This window comes from Hypanus sabinus, chromosome 7 (assembly GCF_030144855.1).
Source record: "Hypanus sabinus isolate sHypSab1 chromosome 7, sHypSab1.hap1, whole genome shotgun sequence".
NCBI classification, from domain to species: domain Eukaryota; kingdom Metazoa; phylum Chordata; class Chondrichthyes; order Myliobatiformes; family Dasyatidae; genus Hypanus; species Hypanus sabinus.
Window position 1 is genome coordinate 27,644,724 of NC_082712.1, and position 27,652 is coordinate 27,672,375.

The window sequence follows — 27,652 nt, forward strand, 5'->3', positions numbered from 1 at the left end:
CAGCAGACATGATTTGTACTTCTGTGGGGAGCTTGATCCATAAATATTTTACTGGGTTCTTGCAAGTCTCTCCCCTTTATCTTTTGTAATGGTAGAGGAAATGGGCCAGTTTCTGGCCTGTAACAGAGTCCATGTGCTTTGGAAGGAGATGGCAATGAAAGTGAAGACACAAGCAAATGCAGATGATGGAAACTGCAACAAAATACTAACTGTTGAAACTCTTGACCCAAACTGTTTGCTTTCATTTCCCTCCATGAATGCTGCCTCATTCACTGTGATCCTCCGGCAGGATTTAATTTTGGCACTGAAAGTAGTTTCGTCTACAGGTCGTGTTGGGGACCATATACGTTAAATGTTATAGATTTGTGATATTGTCAATAACTAAAAGTATCGCACTGTAGTTAGTTATTCTAAGGACTTTTTCTAGAAAGATATAATGTAGGAGCAACTTACATTTTAAATGCCTTTATACAGTAGCTGAGGTGGTACACAAGTAAACTAAAATAATTTGGATCCCAAGGCAGGAAAAACTGTATTTGGAGGAGTGACAACCATTTTAATAGAACAGATTTAACCTGTCTAATGCTGTAGCTCTTACTAATCTCTACTGATTCAGATTCAGGAATTATTGAATATGATAAGCAGTTACTGTAGATATAATAACTTTAATCATTTGTTCAAATCTCTGCAATAATTTTGAAAAAGATGTGATGCCGCATTGTGCTATTATAGAACAGATTTAATTATTTGTTAATTGCAAAGAACTGGTGTAAAGGTAACCCGATACCTGTGTTGAAGAAAATATAACATCCCCAGAAAATCATGTAAAACCTGCATAAGAACAATAAAATGGAATCCCCTTTAAAATTGAAAATAGAAAATACATCCAGAATTCAATACTATTACAATAAGATTAATTCAGACTTTGTGAATTCTGTGAGTAGATTACAATGTCAGTTGAAATAGATGATGCAGTGGATGTAAATAATCTAGATGCCAGTGGCTTTTGATGAGGTGTTGCTGGAAAGATCAATGACGGTCATTGAATATGGAGTCAGGGGAGGAGGAATAAAACGAACAATTATCTAGGTGCATGGCAGAGAGTAAAGATTGTGGGTGAAGGATAATTCCTCAATGATTTAGAAGGTAGTTGGTAGCGTAGCTGTTAGTGTGATGTGATTACTGTCGGGGCATTCCAGAGTTCAATGTTCAATTCTGACACTGTCTGTAAGGAACTTGAACATTCACCCCATGAATGCAGCAGTTTCCTGTGGTTTTTTCCCACAGTCCTATGTTGTCACAGTTAATAGGTTAATTGATTATTTTAAATTGTCTTGTGATTAGCCAAGTGTTGCAGGTAGGTAGGCCAGCTGGTGCTGCAGTGGCATCAGCGCTGGACTTCAGGGCGAGAAGTCTCGAGTTCGAATCCGGCCCGCTCCCTTGCACGCTTTCCATCTGTGCCTGGGTTGTAGCTAGTAACTCGACCTCGTTAAAAAAAAAAGCTGTAGAGGAATAGGCTCCTCCAGGTTTCAGATGCCCAAGACATGCTGTACGATGAGCAATCACCAAAAAAATCGGTGCAAAAAGCTTGTCATGCTTGTCATGAACCCCGAGGACTCCACCAGGAGTTAAGGGCGTGCACACACACATATAGGTAGGTAGCTGGGTGGTGCAGCTTTTTGGGCAGAAGGGCCTGTTCTATAATGTATCTGTAAATAGTAGCTGCCTTAGCTAGGGATGTCTTTAAGCAGTACAGTACATACTTTAGGAAGCCATTGGGCTCTTGAGTTAGAATGCCATTTTACCTATGTTTAGCACAAGTGTATGCTGGAAACCTTGAGCAAAACACACAAAATGTTGAAGGAACTCAGCAAGCCTGGTAGCATCGATGGAGGGGAATAGACAGGCCCAGGCTGTTGACTGTTCATTCCCCTCTGTAGATGCTGCCTGTCTTGCTGAGTTCCTCCAGCATTTTGTGTGAGTTACCGACAATATGTTTAACACAGGATTGGTAATTGGGTTATTATTGTACAATAAATATCTTATGTTGCCTGCCATCTAGAGAGATCATTCAATACATAGGTACAGCACGTCCAGATAAAAGCATTTTATATGTGACTACTGCGTCTGTTGCCACTACAAACCCCAGCATCCTTGCCCACTGATGGCTCTTTGTGTAAATTAACTTATCCAGCACATTTCTTTTAAAATTTTGCCCTCTCACCTTAAATGTGTATCCTCTATTTTTTTTTTAATTTCTACACTGGGGGAAAAAATTCTTACTCTATCTATAGCTCTCACGATCTGGTAAACATCAACAGACTGCAATGCCCTGGTAGAAAAAAGAAACAGGTTTGGCTAATGTCTGCTTATGACACGTGTCCTTGACTCCAGGCTGCATCCCAGTAAACCTGATGAAGGGTCTCATCCCATAAGGCCAACTGCTATTTCCCTCCATAGACACTGCCTGACAAGCTGAGTTCCTATTTGAGACTGATCAATATTCTGCCATAAGCATCAACAAACTTGGGCATTGTCCACAACTCCACCAATCTTTGTGTGGTCTACTAAATTACTAAGCCACCAATCAACATTTCCGGCTAAGTCACCTTTGCACTCGGTGGCCACTGAGTGGATGTCCATGGTCTTCTGTTGTTGTAACACATCCACTCCAAGGTTTGATGTGTTGTGTACTGAGAAGCCCATGGTTGTAACATGTGGATATTTGAATTACTGTCACCTTCCTGTCAGCTTAAGCCAGTCAGGCCATTCTGCTCTGATTTCCCTCATTACCAAGGCATTTTTCCCCACAAAAGTGTTTTTTTTTTGTGTGTGTTTTGTACCATTCCCTGTACATTCTAGAGTAGGATTTCCCAAGCTGAGGTCCATGGACCCCTTGCTTAATGGTATTGGCCCATGGCATAAAAATGGGTGGGAACCTCTGCTTTGGAGACTGGTGCATGTGAAAATCCCAGGAGTATCTAAGATACTCAAGCCTCCCTATCAGGCACCAATAATCATTCCATGGTCAAAGTTAATTAGATCAAATTTCTTACCCATTCTGATATCCGATCTGAACGACAGCTGAACCTCTTGAGCATATCTGCATGTTTTTATCCATTTGCTGCCACATGATTGACTGATTAGATATCTGCATTAATAAGCAGATATACAGATGTACCGAATAAAGTGACCAATCAGTAACTATTCCAATCAACTACTAGTCAAAGACCTCCAGCGAGAATAATACCCTTCAACCACTTTTCTCTGTTTTATATGTTCTGAATCCAGACTATCAGGTGACTGTGGATCCTATGCAGACATATTGGTGTGGGAATGGGAGGAGGAATTTAACTGGTCGGTCACTGCAGAGATCCCAGATGGTACAGTGGGCAGAGCAAAGATTCTCAGTGAAGAAATCTCTTCTTTCTTTTTGCTGGATGGTTAGCACAGATTAAAATGTACACCACTGCCATAAACTTTACAATACTTTTTAAATATCTCCCACTGCTGAATGCTGTACAGCAATGATGATCTAAATTGTGATTTAAATTCAGATTCTAAAATAGACTAGTCATAGCTGTAGTTACTTGCTTTGAAGCAGAGGAGGCCAAAGAGAGATTTAATCAATGTGCAGAAAATTGTGAGATGCCTTGAAAGAGTGCCATAGCAACAAACAACAGTAATTAATTTGAGGTTTTAAGTAATAGATTAACAGGAAAGATGAGACAAATCCAAGAAGCACTCTGCCAATTTAACCACTATAACACTTCACTTATCCACTATTCGCTTAAACCTTTTGTCACAATTCGCCTACCAGAGCAATAGGTCAACGGCAGATGCCATCTTCCTGGCACCACATTCCTCCTTAGAACACCTGGAAAATAAAGATGCATGTGTAAGGCTCCTTTTCATCAACTACAGCTCTGCCTTTAATACCATCATTCCAAATAAACTGATTCCTAAGCTCCAGAACCGGGGTCTTAGCACTCAGATCTGCAGCTGGATCTTCAACTTCCTCACAGACAGAACCCAGGCTGTAAAAATAGGGGACAAGCTCTCCTCTACAATCACTCTGAGCACCTGTGCCCCACAAGGCTGTGTACTCAGCCCCCTGCTGTACTCACTGTACACACATGATTGTGCAGCCAAATTTCCATCGAACTCAATATATGTTTGCTGATGACACCACAGTTGTAGGCCGCATCTTGGGTAATGATGAGTCTGAGTAGAGAGGAAATTAAGAACCTGGTGGCATGGTGCGAAGACAATAACCGATCCCTCAATGTCAGCAAGACAAAGGAATTGGTTGTTGACTTCAGAAGGAGTAGCAGACCGCAAGACACCATCTACATCGGTGGTGCACAGGTGGAACAGGTCAAAAGCTTTAAGTTTCTCGGGGTGAATAACACAAATGACCTGACTTGGTCTAACCAAGCAGAGTCCACTACTAAGAAGGCCTACCAGCGCCTTTATTTCCTGAGAAAGCTGAAGATATTTGGCCTGTCCCATAAAACCCTCACTAATTTTTATAGGTGCACCATAGAAAGCATTCTTTTAGGGTGCATCACAACCTGGTATGGAAGTTGTCCTGTCCAAGACCGGAAGAAGCTGCAGAAGATCATGAACCTAGTCCAGCACATCACACAAACCAATCTTCCATCCTCAGACTCACTTTACACCACACGCTGTCGGAGCAGTGCTGCCAGGATAATCAAGGACACGACCCACCCAGCCAACACACTTTTTGTCCCACTTCCCTCCGGGAGAAGGATCAGGAGCCTGAAGATACGTACAGCAAATTTGGGAACAGCTTCTTTCCAACTGTGATAAGACTGCTGAACGAATCCTGACCCGGATCTGGGCCGTAACTTCCAAATATCTGGACCTGATTTGCACTACCTTACTTTCTCTTTTCTATTTTCTAATTATGATTTATAATTTAAATTTTTATTATATTTATTTCGATTTGTACTTCAGAGAGCGCAAAGTGCAGAATCAAATATCGCTATGATGATTGTACGCTCTAGTATCAATTGTTTGGTGACAATAAAGTATTTGTATTTGTATAATGCACTGAAAATTGGAGGAAACTGGAAGTCCATGAGCCAGTCTTCATCAGGGGTCAGAGGTGAAGAGGGTCAGCAACTTTAAATTCCTCAGTGTTATCACTTCAGGGGATCTGTCCTGGACCAAGCACATAGTGTGCAATTACGAAGAAAGCACAGCAGCGCCTATACTTCCTTAGAAGTTTGCGAAGAACTTTGACAAATTTCTATAGATGTGTGTTGGAGAGTATATTTACTAGTCACAGCATGGCCTGGAATGGAAATAGCAATACACTTGAGTAGAAAATCCTACAAAAAATGGTGGATATGGCCTACTCCCACTACTGAGCACATCTGCATGGAGTGCTGTCTTAGGAAAGTAGCATCCATTTTCAAGGGCCTCCACCACACAAGCCATGCTCTCTTCTTGTTACTGCAACCATCAAGAAGGTGATACAGGAGCCTCAGGACTCATACCACAAGATTCAGGAACAGTTATTACCCCCTCAACCATCATGCTCTTGAACCAAATAGGATAACTTCACTCAACCTCAATCACACAATCACTGAAGTGTTCTTACAACCTATGGATTCACTTTCAATGACACTTAATTTCATATTCTCAGTATTTATTGCTAATGTATTTATTATATTTTTTCCTCTTTTGTCTTTCCATTTTGTTGTCTTTTGCACATTGCTTGTTTTTCCATCCTGTTGGATGTGGTCTTTATTTGATTTTGTTGTGTTTCTTGGATTTACTGTATATGCCCACAAGAAAATGACTCTCAGGTTTGTATATGGTAACATTTATGTATTTTGATAATAAATTTACTTTGAGCATTGAACGAAGAATGTGGCTTTGATCTGCAGGGAAAGAGTTAAAAAATGCAGAAGTTACATGAAAATTGTATCAAACTTTGGTTGGACCATACTTAGCATATAATTCAGGTGTTCCGGTGGAAAGGGTACATAAAGTACTTATGAGGAGGTTATCATAAATGCAAGATCATTCTTTTTTGGACAAGATGAGCAGTTTGGGCCTTTTACTCTTGAAAAGAAGGTTGAGGGGCAACCTGTTATTACAAGAATTGCCTGGGATAATTGATATAAATGCTGTTAATGAGAGACTTGTCAAACATTTAACGTGGTTGGGAACATAAGATTCTGATAGGGTGGGAAGAACTGAGCATGTATGCCGAGTGGTTTGGTACAAGTCACTGATTCTTTGTCGCAAATACTGTGTAATTTTTCCAATACTTTCTCTGAGTTATATTCTATTATGCATCCAAAACAAATGCTAAGTTTAAGTTAAACTCTAGAGACTGAGGCTATAAACCTTACAATACTTACTAAATATCTCCCATTGCTGAGTGCTTTCCAGCAATGATGATCTGAATTGTGATTTAAATTCAGATTCTAAAATAAACTAGTCACAGCTGCAGTTACTTGCTTTGAAGCAGCGGAGGCCAAAGAGAGATGTAATCCAAGTGCAGTATCTAGGGTGACACGCTAGTGTGACACAGAAGGAGTTCCAGACTCGCAGAGATGCTGATATCTGGAAGAGATATTAAGATGAATGAAAAAGTCAGAGGCCCTCCAGATACTGGAATATGGAGCAAAAAAACAGCCTGCTGGAGGAACTGAGCAGTATCTGTGGGCGAAAAGGAATTGTTGATACTTCGACACATCCTGATACAGGATTTTAACCTGAAGCGTTTAAAGTTTACTTCCTCCTGCAGATACTGCTTGACTCAAGAAGTTCCTCCAGCAGATCGCTTAGTTTTGTATAACAAACAAAAGCCACGGGTCCACGATCTTAGTGCAAATGCTGCTTCTGTCTTCTTCCTCGCCCTCCATGGTTTAGTCATCAATTCTCCGTCAGAGAGTTTGGACTCTGTGGTGAACTACGTGTGCCTGTCTGGGCGCGCCCCCTGCTGACTGCTCCTGTGGCTCCTCCCACAGACCCTGGTATAAAGGCGATCAAGGCCTGAGCCCGGCCTCTCAGTCTCCAATATGTAGTATGATGGTCACTCACTGCTGGTTCCTTCTTCCAGTCAATAAAAGCCCATATCTCGCCTTTACGTCTCAGAGTGAGTTATTGATGGTGCATCAGACACAAAGACAGAAAAAATCACAAGGAGATGTTGCATAGATTAAGACTTTATTCCTTGAAACATATAAGACTGAGGAGTGACAGATGTATAAGATCATGAGAGGCACAGACAGGGTGAAAGCACACTGTCTTTTTCCAAGGGAGAATGTGCTAAAAACAAGAGGGCAAAGGTTTAATATGAAGGGCAAGAGACTGGACAACTTCTTCATGTAAAGAGTGGTGCATCATGGAATGAACTGCAGAAATAGTGGTTGAGCAACACATTAGCAACCTTAACAGGCCTCCTTGTAATATGCATGTGGATAGGAGAGGCTGAGACGGCTACAGATCAAACTTGGGTCGATAAGACTAGCTCACTGAGCAGCAGGGACAAGTTGTGCCATAAGACTGTGCTGTAAGACTCTATGACAAAAAAATGTACTAAAAACAAAATCAAACTAGACTCTGGTTGGAATGAGGATCATTTGGTTCTGCTCTTACATGAAATACAGATTACAGTAAAATGGGACTCCCTCTCAATGATACTACCCTAAATATTAACAAGCTGGGTTGCTAAGATTCATCACAGGAGAGAGACAGAGAACAGACCCCTTGTAACTTTAAGGAGGCAGATACAGGAGGTGCCCGATAAAGTACCCACTGAACGTACCATTCATAGTCTCTGCGGCTGTTGTCCATCCACTTCAAGTTTTGACAAGTTGTGATGTTTTCTGACCACCTCTGTTTAAACAGGAGGTTATTTGAAATACTGTCAGCTTAAACCTGTCGGGCCATTCTCATCTGACCTCTCTCATTAACAAAGCATTTTTCCCACAGAACGGCCGCTCACCGACCTTTCTTTTTGTTTATTGCACCACTTTACGTAAACTCTAGAGACTGTTGTGCATAAAAAATCCCAGGAGATCAGCACTCTCTGAGTTACTCAAACCATCCCATCTAGCACCAACCATCAATTCAAAGTCAAAATCAGCTAGATCTCATTTCGTTCCCATTCTGATGATTGGTCTGAACTACTTGACCATGTCTGCATGCTTTTATGCATTGAGTTGCTGCCTGAGATTGGCTGATCAGATATTTGAATTAATGATTAGGTGTACCTAATACAGTGGTCAGTGAGTGTAGTTATGCATGTGTGTAGTTATTCAGTCTCAAGCTCTCTGCTGCCCTTTGACGGCTTTGTGTAAAAGTGTATCCCAGCAGGGCAATAAAGGAAGGATAATTCTCCAAAAGTGGATTCGTAAAGACCAAACTGTACCAGCAATTCTGTCAGATGGATTAAGGTGTTCGGTGAAGTTAACAAAGCTTCAATTCATCTTGCAAATAGTGGTTACTTTTCTAATGTGTTCGATCTCAGGAACTTCCGCCCTTGACTCCTGCTTGCCAGATGAGAAATATACCTCAGATGTTTACAACATTAATATAAACTCATGTGGCATACAAGTCACTTACAGGAAATTTATGTCAGTTTAAGTTTATGTAATTAATATTTGTCATGTCTGTAAAGTACTGTGCTGCAACTGCTGACTGCAATTTTTCCTGCTTTTACACCCATGACAATGAAGTTGAACTTGTTGAAATCTTGTATTCCAATCTGAATACATTAGGGATCAAATATAATACCCTAATGTATTTCAAACCCTAATGAATTTGAAACCCTATCTATTTGAAATGGATAGACAAGAAAATTATTGGGATACATCAACATGCCTAACTGTTGATATAAATCAAGTGAGCCCATCTCATATTTAGGCTCGGGTAGATAACATGCACTTTGTGAAGAAGAGTGGATTGCTAGTATATGCTGCTAACCTATCTGTCTGGGTATCCAGCAACCAATTTTATCAATGATGCTTAGAAAATTCCTAAAAAATAGGAAAATACTCGAGTGCTTCAAATTCTGAGGGTAGCCCACAAGTGCCAGCACACCTACCGGTGCCAACACAGCATGCCCAGAATGTTTAGCAGAAAACAACAAAAACACAACAGCAAAACAAACCCTGTTCTTCCCTCCCACCCATTCACCCAGCCAAACACATACAATCCTTTCAACCCCAGGACAGGCCATCTCCAGCCTACTGGAAATGTGGACTCCCAGACACTGGGCTTTCAATTTCCCCAGTGGAGGGGACATCAGCCCTCTTTCTTGCTGACTTGCCAGAATCTGACCACAGATGTTCTTTGTCACCCATCCACATCACTGGCCTTCAAACATGAAGCTCAGGACCCTAGACTCTGAAATGTCCTCTAATCCCTGTCCCTAAATCCTAACTGCCCTTTCTATCCCCCAAATCATCCCTACAACACTAAAAACAGACAACTAAGACTGAACCACAACCTCAATGGTTCCACAGCGCAGCATTATCCTAACAGGAAAATCGCAGTCATTGAGGCAGAGATATTTTGAGCAATAATTACAAATTGGTCAATGACAGAAGTGAGGCTCTGGTGTGACTGAATTACAGAGAACATAAACAAACTACTTTGCCCAAATACTCAACAACTCAACATTGCATTCTGATGACCTTTGCTTCTCGAGCACTCACTCTGAAGCCAGCGACTCTCAGATACAAGAAAAAGCCTCTCGTTAATTGTGCTGTTGCTGTCTGATTCAGATTATCTGCATTGCTGGAAGTTTCCCATTCTAATTATCCTTTACATATAAATAATCCACATGTAATTCTTCATTTGACTTAATTGTTCTCTCTTGGTTGCTAAATAGCTTGTCCAGAAATATGCTATTTTCGTGGGTTATAAATGCTGGAATAAAAATATACTTTTTGTGGTGGTGTTCAGAATACTGAGTATCTTGAAACAGGATCTCAGCTGGTGCAATAATGATCACATTTTCTATCTTTATGTTTATTAAAACACATGATATTGTGTTAAAATAGTGGATTCGGGAATAATACTAAATTCAATGTGTTAAGTATTGAGATGTCAAGCTTCACTCAATAAAGTGACAAAAACTTAAAATTTATTTGGTTAAGTGCAGTTGCCTTTTGATTAAAAATCCCTTTGCATGAAGCGTGAAACAAAAATACATTTTACTTTTAGGACTGACAAATTGTTAGAGTACATAGTTATATTATTGAAGATAAAACTGAAGATATTAGTATAATGGATAAACTGTCATTGAAATGATGACCATATCTAGTGAAGGATAATCTCTCTGATGTATTGACTTTGTTTCCTCCATAGATGCTTCCTGACCTACTGGATAGTTCCATCACTTTCTGTTTATATCTCAAATTTATAGTCAGTACAAGCCATTGTCAATGAGTTGAAAATATATGGTTTCAAGTCTTTTTGGCAAAGACTATGTGAGGTTCATCATGAATAAGAAATTTTAATAAGCACAATTGCAATGAGATTTTATTTACTATTAATTATGGACCTTACCTTTTGATCGGTAATTACCTTTTGTAATTTTGATGGGATATTATTTCACATAAATAGTCATTGAGTAATGATGAGGTAGCATGTAGAAATCACCTGTTCAGTTTGTCATTAGGGAAGTTTAAAACCAATTACAATCTTGTGTGCACTGGTTCAATCTCTTTCAATGTCACCACTATCAATATCATTATTTATTTTGCTGTACTCTTGAGAAGGTAACGATGACCAACCTACTTGAACTGTGAGATCAGGAACTCTTAAATGTTATCCTTGGTGCAATGAAGGAGTAGCAATATGGATGAAACCAGATTGATCTGGAATTTAGGGAGGAACATTCAAGTGGTGTTTGTATTGCTTAATCCCTCTCTCCTTACATGTGGAAGAAGTCATGGATTTGGAAGTTCCATTTAAAGAGATTTGCTGTGGTACATTATATGAATAGTGTACAGTGCAACCATTGCCATTCCTGTGGTCTAGGACTTACTGATAAAGTTAGCAAGTGGAATGCACAATTGCATCTGTTGCTTTTGTCCAAGATGGTGCTGAGTTTTTTGAAGTATTGTGACAGTTAGTCTCACCCAGGGATTCCCTCACACACTGAACTTGTGCCTTTTCCATGGAGCCACCAGGTTAACCAGGAATATTAAAGATCTGGTAAGGAAGAAGGACATATTTGTCAGGTATAAGCAACTGAGATCAAATGAGGTTAAGAGATGTTTGCAAACACCTAAGAAGAATACTAGGTGAGCAAAATCAGTCCATGGGATATACTTGGCTGATATGATACAGGATAAAGGCCTGTAAAAATTCTGCAACTATATGAATAGTAAGAAGGTAGCTGGGGAGAGAGAAGCGATCCCATAAGGATGAATAGTTCTTTTTTTTTTGTTCAAGTAGCAAAGAACTTAAAAGCTAGTGAGTTCAGGGGAGGAACAGTGATATCCCAGAGTAATTCATCATCATGAAGGAAAAGATGTTGGTGGTCTTAAAAGATATAAAAGAGGATTAATCCCTGTGAAACACAAGAGGCTGCAGATGCTGGAATCTGGTACAATATAACAAACTACTGAAGGAACTTAACAGATTATGTCATATCGATGGAGGGAAATGAACAGTCGGCATTTTGGGTTGAGACCCTTCATTTGGAACCTGACTACACCCTATTCTTGTATGTTATAGGAAGCAGGGGAAGAATTTGCTTGGGCCCTGTCAGAGATTTTTATGTGTCTATTAGCCACAGGTGAGATACTGGAAGACTGCAATATTGTTAATGTTATGTCTATATTCAAGAAGTATATAATAGATAAGGCAGGAAACTACAGGTCAGTGATGGGAAAGTCATTGGAAGTGATTCTGAACAATGGGATTTATTTGGTTTTGACAAAGTTAGGGATAGGGAAGTCATGTTCCGTGAGTTTGACTGATTTTTTTTTTGAAGACGGATCCAATTGGATTGATAAAGGCAGGGGAATAAACATTGACTTCGGCACGGACTTTGACAAGTTACAGCATGGTAGATAAATCCCACAGGTTAAAACAGATTGGATCCAGGGTAAGCTAGCCAATATGATACAAAAATTGGCTTAGTGGTAGGAAGTAAAGAGTGATAGTTGAAAGTTATTTATTGGATTAGAGGTCAGTGACCACTGTGTGCCAAAGAGATCAGTGTTAGACCCCCTATAGTTTGCGTAAATTGCATATCAGCAATTTGGATGAGAATGTCAGTTGCTTAATTAGCAAATTTTCAGATAACACTAAAATTGGTGGTGGTGCAGTCAGTGAAGAAGGTTATCTAATGTTACATTGAGATCAAGACCAACTGGTTAAGTGAGCAAGGGAAAGGCAGATGGATTTTAACCCAGACAAGCGTTAAGTGATGCATCTTGGGTAGATAAACCACGTCAGGACATACGGACTGAATGGCAAGACCTTAGGAAATGTTGTTGAACAGGGCAATCTTGGATGTACAAGAGTACAGTTCCCTAAAAGTGGCAACATGGGTTGACAGGGTGGTGAAGAAGGAATATAGCCTGTTTGTCTTCATTGGCTAAAGCACTACGAACATGAGTTGGGAAGTTATGTAACAGATGTTCAAATCATTGGTTAGGCTGCATTTTCAGTAATGCATTTTCACCATTCCAAAGTACAGTGAAAAACCTACCTTGTATACCATCCCTACAGATCACTTCGTTACAACAGTGGCCAAATGGCCTAATTTTATTCCTGTATTTTATGGTCATTTGGAATGGGGTTGAGAGTGATAATAAATCAGCCATGATGGAATGGTGGAGCAGACTCAGTGAGTCAACTGGCCTAGTTATGCTCCTATGACTTATGGAGAAGATTCACTAGAATTATCCCGGGAATGAGAGGGTTAACATATGAGGAACATTTGACCACTCTTGGACTATACTCCTTGGAGTTTAGAAGAATAAGGGGGGACCTCATAGAAACATTTTGAATGTTGAAAGGCATGGACAGAGTGGATGTGGCAAAGTTGTTTCCCATGGTGGGGGAGTCTAGTACGAGAGGACATGACTTGAGGATTGCAGGGCACTCATTCAGAACAAAGATGCAAAAAAAAATTTTTAGCCAGAGGGTGATGAATCTATTGAATTTGTTGCCAGGGGTGGCAGTAGAGGCCAAGTCCTTGGGTGAATTTAAGGCAGAGATTGATGGGTATCTGAGTAGTCAGGGTATCAAAGGATATGGTGAGAAGGTGGGGGAATGGGACTAAAGGGGAGATTGGATCAGCTCATGATGAAATGGCAGAGCAGACTTGATGGGCCGAATGGCTGACTTCTGCTCCTTTGTCTTATGGTCTTATGAACTTTTGATTTTATGGTCTTGTAACACTTCTCGCTGCCTGGGTAAAGTGATCAGCATAATTAAAGGCCCTTTCCACCTTGGGTATTCTCTCTTCTCCTCTCCCCCATTGAGAAAAGGATACAAAGGCCTGAAAGCATGTACTGCTGAGCTCAAGGACCGTTTCTATACCGTACGTTTCAGACCACTGAAAGGTTTCAGGTGCTTTGGAAACAGGTGGTGACATTCCAAACTCCTCCTGTCTGAAACATGCACAGTTGGTTGACAAAGATGCAATGGGCCAAATGGTTTATTTCTATGTTTGTAAGACCATAAGATATGCTTAGGAACAGAATCAATCCATTTGTTCCATCAAGTCTGCACTGATGTCCAATTACAATGTCTGTTTTTCCACACCAATTTCCTGCCTTCCTCTCTGAATCCCTGAACCCCTTTACCAATCAAGAAGCTGTCAACCGTTACCTTATATACACAAACTGACTTGGCCTCCACCAGCCTTTTTTTTATTTATTCATTTACAATGTGGGCATCACCAGCTAAGCCAGCATTTATAGCCCATCCCTAAATGCCCTTGAGAAGGTGGTGATGAGCTGCCTTCTTGAACCACTGCAGTCCCTGAGGTGTGGGTGCACCCACAGTGCTGTAGGGAGGGAGTTCCATGATTTTGACCCAGCGACAATGAAGAAACGGTAATATATTTCAAAGTCAGGATGGTGAGTGACGTGGAGGGGGATTTCCCAGCTATCTGCTGTTCTCGTCCTTCTAGATGGTAGTGGTCGTGGATCTAGAAGGTGCTGCCTTAGGATCTTCGGTGTGTTGTTGAGTACATCTTGTAGATAATACACACTGCTACATCTGTTCAGGCAGTAAATTCTAAAGATTCACTACATTCTGGCTGAAGAAATTCCTCGTCACTTCAATTGAAAAGGGATGTCCCTTTATTCTGAGATTGTTAAGTTACGGCCATGTTATTTATCTGGCTGACCTTTGATAAATAGTGCCTGATATTCTTCCACGCCAATGAGAATGTTGTGGTGGAGGAGATTAGGTTTACATTTTCTGATATTTTCTCTAAGTTCCCTTTGCATTGAAGGATGACATTGTGGCTTTTGACTCTATGTTACATCTCAGAGCAACTCCTGCAATCCCATTCCCCTACTTATTTCCAGGTACCATTTTCCTGCTTCATAAGCCCAACAACTCTCGGTTGATTCTCTAACCATCGATTTTCACCAAGGTTAGTTTATACTCAGCAATTAATCTAGATGTCCATACATCTTTGTGATTCTCAAGGAAAAAGCAGAACACCTGCGGGAAACTCAGGCATTCACAGAGAAAAATTACATGTGTGTACACAGATAGCCGCAGAAGACGAGGACTGAACCAAGTTTGCCGGAGCTGACAGGAGCAACAACTATCTGCGGCACTGTTAGTCTTTGCCTGTGATGTGATTATTATTTGCCACACATGAGCTCATGCTTGACTATTGTCTGGATCAAGGACAATGTGTGTATAGGTTGATTTATTACTTGAATAGCTGCAATTGTATCTAAGTCTACAATAGCCACTTCATATCTTATAATAGAGGAATGTCAAAAAGCTGTTGACAACTGTATAATCCTGCTTTGAAGAACTTACGTAGTTATGTCTGAATGTTGTAAGTAGCTACAACATTTTTTAAACAGAGATGATTGGCTTCCAACTAATATTAACTACCTCCATTGTGATGGATATGTTTCCTTTGACAATAGTTTTACACAAAATGCTTGGTATATTGACAGCATTCCAGGTCAAGATCTATCTTGATATGAAAGGCAATCACTCTCACCTTATCTTGGAATTCAGCTATATGTATCAATGTTTTGTGGCAAAGAGGAATACAAGCTACACAGAGGTCACTAAGCAGATGGCTGCTAAGCAAATTCAACTTGATAACATTGTCGCTGAAACTTTCCACCTGAAATTCGATGACAGAATAAACTGATGAGGCAGTAATTTGCTGATTAGATTTGGCCTGCTTTAGAATTATCCATTTTGTCAAGCAGATGCTGTTTTTTTTTAATGAGGAACAATTTTGCCAGTGGTGTTGCTAATTCCAGAACACAAGTCCTCATAACACAGATGGGAAGTTGTCAGGGTCCACAGCCTTTGCTGGAGGTGGTGTGCTTCAGATGGCACGTATCAAATTGACTGAAAACTGGCTGATTGTGAGAAACTCACAGGGTGGTGGCAAGATATTACTCACTCGATACTTCGGGCTGAAATAGCTGCAGAAAATTCAGGCTTTCCTTTCATCTAGTATTGAGCTCCTCAATAACTGAGAAGCGGATTTTTGTTGGAAATCCTCCTCTAATTAGGTGCTTAATTTTTGCCCCATCCAGTCATGAATGGAAGCAGTTACTGTAAGACTTTGCTGTACTGCGTGTAGGTCTGGATAATGTGGCTTTCTCAGTGGCATGCAGTTTCTATCATGAGCAGCAAATGTGCGTTGGACTGTCTTGGGTCTTCATCAAGTTGACAACTTAACACAGGGGGACCACCTTCTGCTACTCAAGGCATGCTCTTTTGAAAGCATAATTGAACCATTATTAGCCTCCCAGTGTAAAGGTTGTGTGCAGGGTATGTTAGACCTCGAGATTACAGTGTCGTAGTTAAATCCAATTTAGATTGTCACTGATGTACTACAGGGTTCATAAATACTCAATTATGTTCAGCAAAATCAGTTCTGAATCCATACAATTTAGCTCAATAGTCACGTCAAACAATATGAAATCTGCATACAGAAAATGAGGCAGGCTTCCCACAAAGTTGATGTGTACTCTGTGGCCACTTTATGGGTACCACTTGTATCTGATAAAATGACCACTGAGTGTATGTTCTTGGTCTTCTGCTGCTGTAGCCCATCCACTTCAAGGTTTGACATGCTGTGCAATCAGAGGTGCTCTTCTGCACACCACTGGTGTAATGTGTAATGAGTGTAATGAGTAATGTGTAATGAGTAACCTGAGTTACTCATGTAATTACACATTACACTGGTGTAATGTGTAATGAGGTGTAATGAGTAACCTGTGTTACTCTCAACTTGAACCAGTCTGGCCATTCTCCTCTGACCTCTGTCATCAGCAGGGTATTGTCACCCACAGAACCGCTGCTCACTGGATTATTTTTCCTTGTGTTGTTTCTTGCACCGTTCTATTTAAACTCCAGAGACTAGTGTGAATGAAAGTCCCAGTTGATCCGCAGTATCAGAGATACTCAAACCACCCCATCTGGCACCAAAAATCATTCCACAGTCACTTGGAACACATTTCTTCCCCATTCTGATGTTTCGTCTGAATAACAACTGAACCTCTGGACTGTGTCCACATGCTTTTTTATATTGAGATGCTACCATGTGATTAGCTAATTAGATATTGGCATTAACAAACAGGTTTACTGGTGTATTTGCCACCCCTTTGAATATCATCATAGGGTGTTCATATTGTTTTTTATCACTCAGAACTTGGACAGATCCAGTCTGACAGCACATCAATCAAATTTGACTAATGGAAGATTTGTGCTTCTAATGCATTGAAAGCGCTTCATACCAATTGTTCTCCCTATTTTTGATGGATGCTGCACCCTTGAATATTGCATTCTCTCAAAGTATCTGATAAATGTACGGTAAAAGAAACAGGCAAACCCCTCACGACATTATCTGCTGACTGTGTAACTATTGTGGAACTTAAGACCTAATTTTAGATCAAGGATTAAGCAAAGAAAAAGAAACATCTTCCATTAGCCAAATTAGTTAGAATTCGGACTTACTTCACTGAACTTTATCAACAAGCTTCCAAGGGATTAAAATAACCTTGTCATGTTGTCCTCAAAATTGGGAACTGTGACAGTATAGAAACTGACAGTTTGTGAGCAATTAATTGAAGAAAATGTAGTCAGACCAATAGATAACAACACTAGATAACCAATGTACAGGACTGATTAAAGACTTTATATTGTTAGCAATATTTCTAATGCTTACACGACCTTCCCATTACAGACAGTTTCCCTGGAACACAAGGACTCAGATGATTCTGAAAGGATTGCTCCACTCTTAGGAGTTTCGGTCTCAATAGTATTTTCTGTCCACTGGCTTGTCTTTCATTTTCCTAATTTCTTAATAAAAAATCAAAAATAAAAACAGAAAATGCTAGAAATACTCTGCAGGTCAGATAGTATCTGTGCAAGAGGACAGATTCAGCATTTTCTAGCAGAGATCTTTCTTCAGACTTGCTTTGAGACAATTGTGTCTCCAGTAACTGGTGTAGCAACAATCTATCACTCTTCCAATTGAGGATGTCTTTTACAATTAAGACTTACTGCATTTGTTTGATAAAGATTACTACCAGAAATGAGAACGTTAATGACCTTTTAACTACAGAGGGGAATAGTTACCTACCTGAGATTATCTCACACAAGAAGGTCCTTATGCTGTTCCACTAAGGGCCAAAATACCAACCTTACAGAAGCGCATTTACAACCTCCTTCAAATATCTTGAATTTAAGGAAAGCTTATTGGTTTTCCTTAAAAATAAAACTTATTGACCAAACCAAGAGACTTCTAGTAAAAGGTGCCATTCTGTTTGAGGTCATTCATTCTAAATAAGGGGACTAATGAGCCACTGAGGCATCTACTTTAGAACATATATCTTTGTTTTACAGCCAATCTTACTGACCTATCAAAGTGCCTCACGTACAAGGGGAAGTGTCAGCATCTTATTTCCTACACTGCTGTTATCTTTAGATTTCTTTATACAATTCCCAACAAAGTTACAGCAATACAGACAAGACAAAGCAAGACTTTGGCATCTTCCAGCATCATTCAGTTGCTCCATCTTCCCCTCTCTGGGCCTGAGGCTTTGAATGGGGCTCCAATATAAAGAGGTTTTATGCAAACAAGCTAAGAAACACGATGATTTTCTTGGTCTTGAAGCCTGCCTGGATTCGTTTTCATTTCTACTGCATCCGTTTTGTGGAACAAAGAATAATATTCAGGCAATTTGCCAAGTTGTTACCTTCATTTTTTATTCTGTGATGCATTGCTGGCTATTCTGTAACATACAATTCCTCGTGTTTCCAAAACACTGGAGAAACTATATTGATTCATCTTGTAGCTCGTCTCTCATTTTTATGTGTGCAATGGAAATACTGTGCTAAGATAGAATACACCACTGAATGGAAGGAACCATGGAGTATTAACTAAACTGCCTTCTCTCACTCACTTAAATTTTATGAGATTGATGTTTTATTTCCCCAAGAACATAAGTGCTGAACTGATAACAAGCATTTTACCAAACAGTGATATCAGCTTTATTCATTATTCAGACTGCTGTGAACGAAATATCAAACAAAGCTCTGCTTTGCATTTTTTCATAAAGAACACTGAGCAATGAGGAGGCTATTCTGTCCTTTAAGGTTGTTTGGCAGTACAGTCAGGTAGTGCATCTGAACTATAACTCCATTTAAATGCCTGCTTTCTTGACAACCGAGCTGATATGGCATCCAGCCGCCACTGCCCCAAGCTCCATTTGACTCACAGGCAAAAGGAAGTTTGATTTCCATTACACTTACAGGCAAAAGGAAGTTCAGATTTCTATTACACTTTGTGTTACCTGATTTCATTCCCAAATTATCTGGCTCTAATTTTAAGATTATACTCAATTTCTTGTGACTCCTTCTTAAAGGAAAATAATTCTCAGCCTGGTACTAAAGAGATTTCCACACCGGGAAGTGTGGATTCCATGGGACAAATGACTTCCAATATACCTTATGATTCTATCTAATCCAATTCCTCCAACATAAGATCAACATAAGATCTCCCTCAGCTTTCTAGAGTCAAGGGAATGCAAGGCCTGTCCATTTAATCTGTTCTTAAAATTTATCTTCTTAAGCCCCATTTATTTTTTGAAAGAACTTATCTGAAAACCCAGATCTAATAATTATTTCCCGAATTAAATAAATTACCACCTGAGTGTTGTTGAACTTTTAACGTCTGCACCTACTGAGAGTGTTAGTTGTGTTTACAACAAAAGGCAAGTAAAAACCTCCCAACTGCACCACACAACCTTATGGAGATACTAACAAAGACTGCTTTTCTATTGTCTGTCAAATCTCAGTTGTATTTAGTCTACTTTTATCCATTTATTCTCCAATATCCACCTCATTTAGAGACTTAAAAATTGTATTTGGTCAATATTTTAAAGAAAATCACCATAAATCATTTGGCTTTTGGTCTTTGATCACCCAAAAAATACAGACTGAAATTGAGAACAAGTGAGAATTCATTAATTGAGAACTTCTACATTTGGCCGGTTATGGTAATACATAAAGAGATAAAGATTAGCATTATTTGTCAGAAGTACATCAAAACATCGAAACATACAATGAAATGCATTGTTTGTGACAGGTCGAATTAGTGAGGAAGTTGGAAGTGTCTCCAAGCTTCCAGCACCAATGTAGCATGCCCGTAACTTACTAACCAAAACCTTAATCAGACATCTTTGGAATGTGGGAAGAAACCATGAGGAAATATGTGTAGTCACAGGGAGAATGTACAAATTCCTTACAGACCATGGTAGGTATCAAACCCCAATCCGTGATCGCTAACTCTGTAAGGTGATGGTGCTAACCGCTACGCTACCATGTAAGCAATTGTTCGGCTGTTTTTGTAGATTTAATGGAAAAAATCTAATCGCCAGATTGTCCTTAACCTTTGAGCTGAAGTTCAGTAATCTGCAGGAGGTTCAAAACTGTTTTGTAATAGAAAAATGCAGTATATGTAGACTCTGAATTCTGTACTCAATTTTTTTTCAATCATTTAATACTTCCAGAATTTTTCATTATACTTCACCAGCATACACTAAATGACTGCTATCACCTCAACTCCTCAAGTGTGTGTTATTCAATATTTTACACAATAAGAGACTTCAGTTGGAGAATGGATAACAAGGCCCAGATTGGATACAATATCTTAACTGTATCAACTCTGTAGGATTTATTTTACAAATAAATACTAATTCAGGTTCACAGCAATATTTACATTCAGCGACCACATCATTAGGTACATTTCTGCACCTGTTCATTAACGCAAATACAGTACCTAATCAAAAAATCGTATGGCAACAAATCAATGCATAAAAGCAACACACACAAAATGCTGGAGGAACTCAGCTGGCCAAGCAGTGTCTATGGAAAAGAGTACAGTCCAAATCGTCAACTGCGCTCTTTTCATAGATGCTGCCTGGTCTGCTGACTTCCTCCAGCATTTTGTGTGTGTTGCTTGGATTTCCGGCATCGGGAGATTTTTTTTTGTTTGTGAATACATAAAAGCATGCAGACATGGTCAAGAGGTTCAAATGTTTCACCATCCAAATATCAGAATGGAGAAGAAATGTGACCTTGACTGTGTAATGATTGTAAATGCCAGTTTGAGTAACTCAGAGTTGCTGATCCCATGAGATTCGCAAGCATAATAGTCTCTAGAGTTTACGAAGAATGAAGCGAAAGACACAACAAAAAATCCATTGAAAGAGCAGTTCCATGGGGGGAAAATGGCTTGTTAATGAGAAAAGTCGGAGGAGAATGGCCAGACTGGTTCAAGTTGACATGAAGGCGAGAGTAACTCAAATAACCATGTGTTATAACAGTGCTGGGTAGAAGAGTATCTCTGAATGCATATTATGTCAAACCTTGAAGTGGATGAGCTCCAGCAGTAGAAGACTGTACCAGGATGGACTTCTTTACCTAATAAAGTGGTGATTGAGTGTATATTCATGTACCTATATCATTATCTATGCAGTAGTACAACTAGGAAGTTATGCAGATGGAAATTTTAAAAAAATGGTAATGAAGATTAAATACTTTAGTCCAAATGCAAGCCTACAAAACTGCAGGAATTACAGACTCCAGGTGCCTTTCCAAGTCAAATAGCAGCCTAGACAACCTGATCATGAAAAGTACACTTTCCCCTCCAGAAGCTACTAGGTTGGGTTTATATATTTTGAGTCAAAAAGATAGCTGAAGAATTAAAAGTGAAAGTAGTTTTGAACAATCACCATACGACAGATATTTGGCTGAATTAGCCAATTTAGTAAACAAAAATGGTGGTTCTAATAGATATTTGTACAACAGTGTGTTGCATTTTAGTGCAGGCATTGACGTATTCTGCTGTTAACAAGTGTTATGCCATTTCAATTAAATTGTGCTTTTGTACATCATTCACAATCTTGTCTTGAGAGGCAGATGGTCTAATTATTGAAGAATTCAGAGCCTTACAAGAAATGTTTACAAATTATTTTCCTTCAACTTATCAATTCTTCCTCATCTTTTATCTTCACATTCTGCAACATAAAGTCAGATGACAAATTCAATTAATATTTGAGGGATCCATGCACAGTGTTGCAGCTAAAATGTTGCCTTAGCATTAAATTTATGGTATATGGCATCAGTTCATATCCAGTTAGGTTGAACCCATTACATAAATTATCTACAAATGATCACCAATTAATATTCTCACTCAGAAAAATGATGGCATGGAAAGTTGTTAAACTGTTACAGAGTGTCTGCCGACATCAGATCTTTATTATGTAGCAATCTCCTCCACTTGGATATTGGAGCAAGTGAAGCCAGCATCTGCAGCCACTCACCACAAGCTCAGAAAAAAGGATTGTGCATTAACCTAAGTTTCAGTTCTTTCAGGTGACAGTCTGAACACACAATCTTTACGCATGTATTTACATATGTGTCAGACCTCACCCTGCTTATTGATGACTGGGTGGTCTACTTAGCTTGTTTGCCCTATGCCAGTGTGTGTGTTCCTGCGCCATGTCCTTGCAACCCCCATGGGCAAAGTATCTTAAACTGAGACAGACATTTGCTTCCTGATCACAAGCTGAACTTTGAACCTTACACCTTTCCACCTCATGAAGACCTACCACAATTCAACTACAGGTAAAACCCTCATCCACCTTTTTGCCACTCCAAGATTTGAATGGTTTCCGTTTTTCACTCTTCATTGACATTCAGCTGTTAGAAACTATGCCATCACACCAAGACTCATTCTGCCCTTATCCTAATGGTCAATTTGAACTGGATTAAAAGAAAGGACTTTCCATATCAAACTCCCCATGCACTCAACTCCTCCTGTCTTTTGGATCTCCAGGCCCTGAAAATGATTCAACAAGCATTCAGTTCCTCATAACATAATGATTTTCTTATCAGGTGTTTTGCATCGCACAGCAGCCACTCTGAAAACATCAGCTCCCAACATTATGAACACAACGCTGGAAGAACTCAGCGGGTCAGGCAGCTCCCAACATTGCTCTTCTCCTTTCAAACACTCCTCGAAGCCAATGCTTTTTACTGAATCTTCGGTCAACTTTCACTCTTCAATTTTTCTCAGACTAGATCCACTGGTTGATTGTTTTAAAGTCCTACTTTGCAATGGCAATTCCTTTTAAGAGTTGCAGGCTGGTTTTAAATAGTATTGGCCACTCAACAGAAGGATCTCCCTCCTGTGCCTCACCAGTGAACACTAGCATTAATCTCGGTTGATTGCTGAATTCATTGATGAAGCCATCATGTTCCCTGCATTGCAATAAATGGTAATGCATTAGTTGCACATCACATCCCCCACATTCAGTTCCTATGGCTATCAAATTTAGCCCTGAACTTATTGGAAACAAAATCAAATGTCCTTCACTTAGCTTGAGCTTTTCAGACCCTTACAAAAGAATGCAAGGTAATGTTGCAAATTGGAAATGTTACATTTTGTTCTGTATATCTCAATGATATTTCATTTAGGGCACATCTGTGGTTTTATAAATCTCATAAACCTTTTATTCAACCTTTTATTCAAAATGGTTAGTATGATTAAATGAATATTCAACCAATTCTCCAGAACTACTACTTGTTAAGATTTTTATATTTGCTAAAATTTTTACAAGTGAACTTATTTTAAAAGATTTTTCCACACTGTACTCCCTCATATTTGCTTCATCAACATCTGCATCTATAATTCTTTCTTTGTTCATGGGCAAGCAAAGCAACTATACGTCTTGAGAATCTAGCTCAGGTTCACTCTGTTGGCTAATTAGATCTGCAGTAGTGGTCACATTCACTGATGTTTAGCTACAAGATATGAATGAAATATGTTTCTATCTTTTTTTTATTTCAGCTTTGAACTTACTGCCTGTAAGTGTTGAGAAAGCCACTGTACATCACTAGTCCTGTAAGTAAACAATATTTTTTGATATTGATTGGTTTAAAGAATCTATATCCACTTCAGGTGTCCCATTGCCCTCCAAACAGTTGATGTCCTTGTTTAGATTCTAGAATATTTAGTTTGCAAAATTAACGTTTCTGGTGGCAAACTATGTCCAATTGATGGTGGTGAGCAAGAAATCCATCACAGTGATTCTTAAAATGTTCCTCCTTGTTGATTTATTGGCCTTTATTTTGCTGAATATGATGACTGATGTTTTGATCGTCTTTGCATTTGATGTCATCCCTTTGTTCCCAAGTACTTCACCCAGTGGGTATTATTTACAAATGCAATCACTTTTTATTTGTTTATTGAGATGCAGCATGGAACGGGCTCTTCTGGCCCTTTGAGCCGTGCTGCCCAGCTACCCCCAATTTATTCCTAGCATAATCACGGGACAATTTACGATGACCCATTAACCTACCAACTGGTATGCTTTTTGAACAGTGGGTGGAAACCGCAACACCTGGTGGAAACCTATGCGGTCACAAAGAGAATGTACAAACTCCTTACAAACAGCAGTGGGTATTGAACCCAGGCCGCTAGTACTGCATGCTACTGTGAGAACTACTGAGAAATTTGCTAATGATTGGATGTCCACACAAACACCAGTGGTAAAGATCTTGGACCATAAATCTAAATTGTCATTTCCCTCCATCTGGCTTTGAAGATAAGCAAGCCATTGTTGCTCTTTCTTAGTTGCTCAATATGAGTCTTGCCAGAAAGAAAAAGTATCTCTGCATGTTCACATTCGTGCAAATCTTCAGCTGACTCTTCAGATGGACCATCATGGTCAAATCTCATAATATAATTCCCCCATATGTTGATATCTCAAAAATATCATTGTGTTAAATCATGGTTTTTTCCTTGGTCAGCTTTGCTTCCCAAGGAATCTCTAACCTAGTTACATTACCCTCCGTTGGAACCATACTGTTGTAAACAACCGATTGACATAAAACAAGGCACACTTAGTCACAGAGCTAACAAGATGACTTAATCTTGCCCTTTCTTCCCTTTTTTCCTGAACATTGAATCCTTGATGGGGTGCAAATTCAAGAAAATCTCATTCCCTTAGTCCAGACATGTATACTGTACATTCCTCAGATGTTTATTGACAAGTTGTTTCAACATTAATGAGATCATAGCTGGGCCCTGACAGTGGTTATTTTGTGCCAGTTGCCATCAAAGAGTCACCCCTATGCAGTTCAGCTGAATTCAGTGAAGACCTGAATATTTAGGCTCAAAACCTAAATTCTTTATAAAAGAAAAGCTCAATGAATATAGATATATATCCACTAAACAACTGTGGGAAATATGTTTTCCAAGATTATTTTGTTAAAAATGCTATTTTGTCAACTCAAGATTTAAAATATTGGAATGAAAATTGCAGTTTGTTTTCCTGCTCAAATTTATATTTACTTTGCATGTTATACTGTATACGTATGTAAGGAATATGAGTATGATTTATTTGATGAATGAAATATACAAGCATTTGCTATATATTGCATTTAGACTAATATGCTGTTTCCAGGCTGCATTCTGTAATTGCTTTGAATAGAGTTTACCGAGGTCGATTTGAGGTTATTCATTACAGCTTTATTGCTTCCAGGTCAGGTGAAGCCATCTTTTAATGACTACCTGTGGTATTTTTAATACTTCAAGTGCTTAAAAATGTGACAGATATAATAAATATCATCATAATTGTACAAAATTTACAAAGGACTACACGATGCTGTTTGGATTATGAGTGTCTACAAGTAATTTCAACCTTGTTTGAAACCTCATTGGAATTAATTTTATATCTGAGAATATGAGGAATCCCATGGTAGGCCGAATTTATAATTGTGTGCAGTTTTCATAAAGATACATTTAGTTTTTGCAACAAATGTACTCCTCAATCAACGCATATACAACTTAAACATTTTTTATTTAATGCTATTTATTCTTTGTGGTGTTTTCCCTCAAGATTTTTTTCCTCAATTTGTGAGTCTATTTTTGCTGCAATGGATGTTGCTGGACAGAGAGGAAGGTAATGCCAAGGAACCATAAATAACACCTCTATAGTAACTGAGCAGCAGTCTCCAGGATAGCAGTGAATGAAATTACCATGGAAATATGCAACAGAATAGAGTTCAGAGCTGCGCCAACAAAAATGGTTGTGAAGCTACTGAAACAGGTGGACTGAGAGTTGCACCCACAACTTCTTTCCTAGCAAAAGCAGCAGTCAATGAAATTACCCCTGCAATGTGAAAATAACCACAATACATTGAGGACTACGTATTACATACCAACCAGAGCATTCACTGAAGCTGCCTTGCTGCACTCATTTGTGTATAAAGATTCATACTTACAGGAGCATTATGTCCAAAAGAATATTTAGTTACTTTGCACAACTTGAAGCTTGTTAGCCTGCGTGTTATTCCCAGAGGGTACAACCTCAGAAGAGAGGGACACCCATTTAGAATAGAGGTGAGGAGGAATTTCTTCAGCTTGAAGGTAGTGAATCTGTGGAATTTGTTGCCACAGGTGGCTGTGGAGGGTAGAATTTTGGGTGTTATAAGTTGATAGGTGTGGTAAACTGTGTGTACCTGTTTAGACACACCCCTCTGCTAACTGCTCCTGTGACTCCTCCCACAGACTTCTGTATAAAGGCGATTGGGGCACGGCTCCTCCCTCAGTCTCCGAGATGTCGTGGTCCATTTTGCTGCTAATAAAAGCCTATCATTCACTTCCTGTCTCTGAGAGTTATTGATGGTGCATCAATAGGTTCCTGATTAGTCAGGGTATGAATGATTACAGGGAGAAGGCAAGAGAATGGGATTGAGAAGGAAATGGATCAGCTGTGATGACATGGTGGAGCAATCTTGATAGATCAAATGACCTAATTTTGTTCTTATTTCTTATGGTGTTATGTAAAGGCAACATCTATAAACCCTGCCTTGAGGGTTTCTGTTCCTTAATATTGAATGTCCATTCTGCAACGTGAGCAATTGAAACCTCATTGCAGCAATTCACAAGCATGCAAGGAAATAAACTTCTTTTCAGAAGACATTTGTTCTTAGCATTTCTGCAATGTAACTTTTGTCACATCCAGTCACTGGAGAGTCATCAGCTCAAAGAGAAGCAGCTCTTGCAGCAGTCCACTTCCAGCTTTGTGGTTAAAAACATGAAAGAAACCAGATCATATACACAGACATCCAACATTCTCATCTCCGCAACAGTCCCATACTCCCATGAACATTTAGGCATTATCAATATCTGTCTTACAAATATTCAGTCTTGGCTTCCACTTTCCTCTGAGGTGGAGAGTTTCAAAGACTTGATGACCCTTTGAGAAAATAGCATCTCCTGCTATCTCTCTCTTCTGAAGGCAAACCCTGACAAGACAGCTGAGGATTTTATATGTTTCATTTGGTGATTAATCTGAAAGAGCACATAATGTTTGTTTTATTAGCTTAATTTAGCTAAAGTAACACATTTTCAGCTTATGAATTCTCACTAAATGGAGCATTCCTTGAGGCCATAGAACCGTAGAACACCACTGCACAATACAGGCCCTTCAGCCCTCCATGTTGTGCCGACCCACATAATCCTTAAAAAAAAGTACTAAACCCACACTACCCCATAACCTTCCATTTTTCTTTCATCCATGTGCCTGTCCAAGAGGTTCTTAAATACCCCTAATGTTCTAGCCTCCACCACCATCCCTGGCAAGTCATTTCAGGCACTCACAACCCTCTGTGTAAAAAAACTTACCCTGATGTCTCCCCTAAACTTCCCTCCCTTAATTTTGTACATATGCCCTCTGGTGTTGGCTATTGGTTCCCTGGGAAACAGGTACTGATCTATACCTCTCATAATCTTGTAGACCTCTATCAAGTCCCCTCTCATTCTTCTACGCTCCAAAGAGAAAAGTCCCCACTCTGCTAACCTTGCTTCATATGACTTTTTCTCCAATCCAGGCAACATCCT

At 39.4% G+C, this 27,652-nt stretch overlaps 1 protein-coding gene across 1 annotated transcript in view; it reads left to right on the forward strand.

Annotated features, from left to right (window-relative positions):
• tenm3 (teneurin transmembrane protein 3) overlaps positions 1-27,652 on the forward strand; it is a 1,636,378-nt gene that overhangs the window by 280,091 nt on the left and 1,328,635 nt on the right. The window contains exon 2 of the mRNA XM_059974311.1: positions 23,594-23,647. The gene's annotated coding sequence lies outside the window, so the exon portion shown is untranslated. The remainder of the gene's footprint in view (positions 1-23,593; positions 23,648-27,652) is intronic.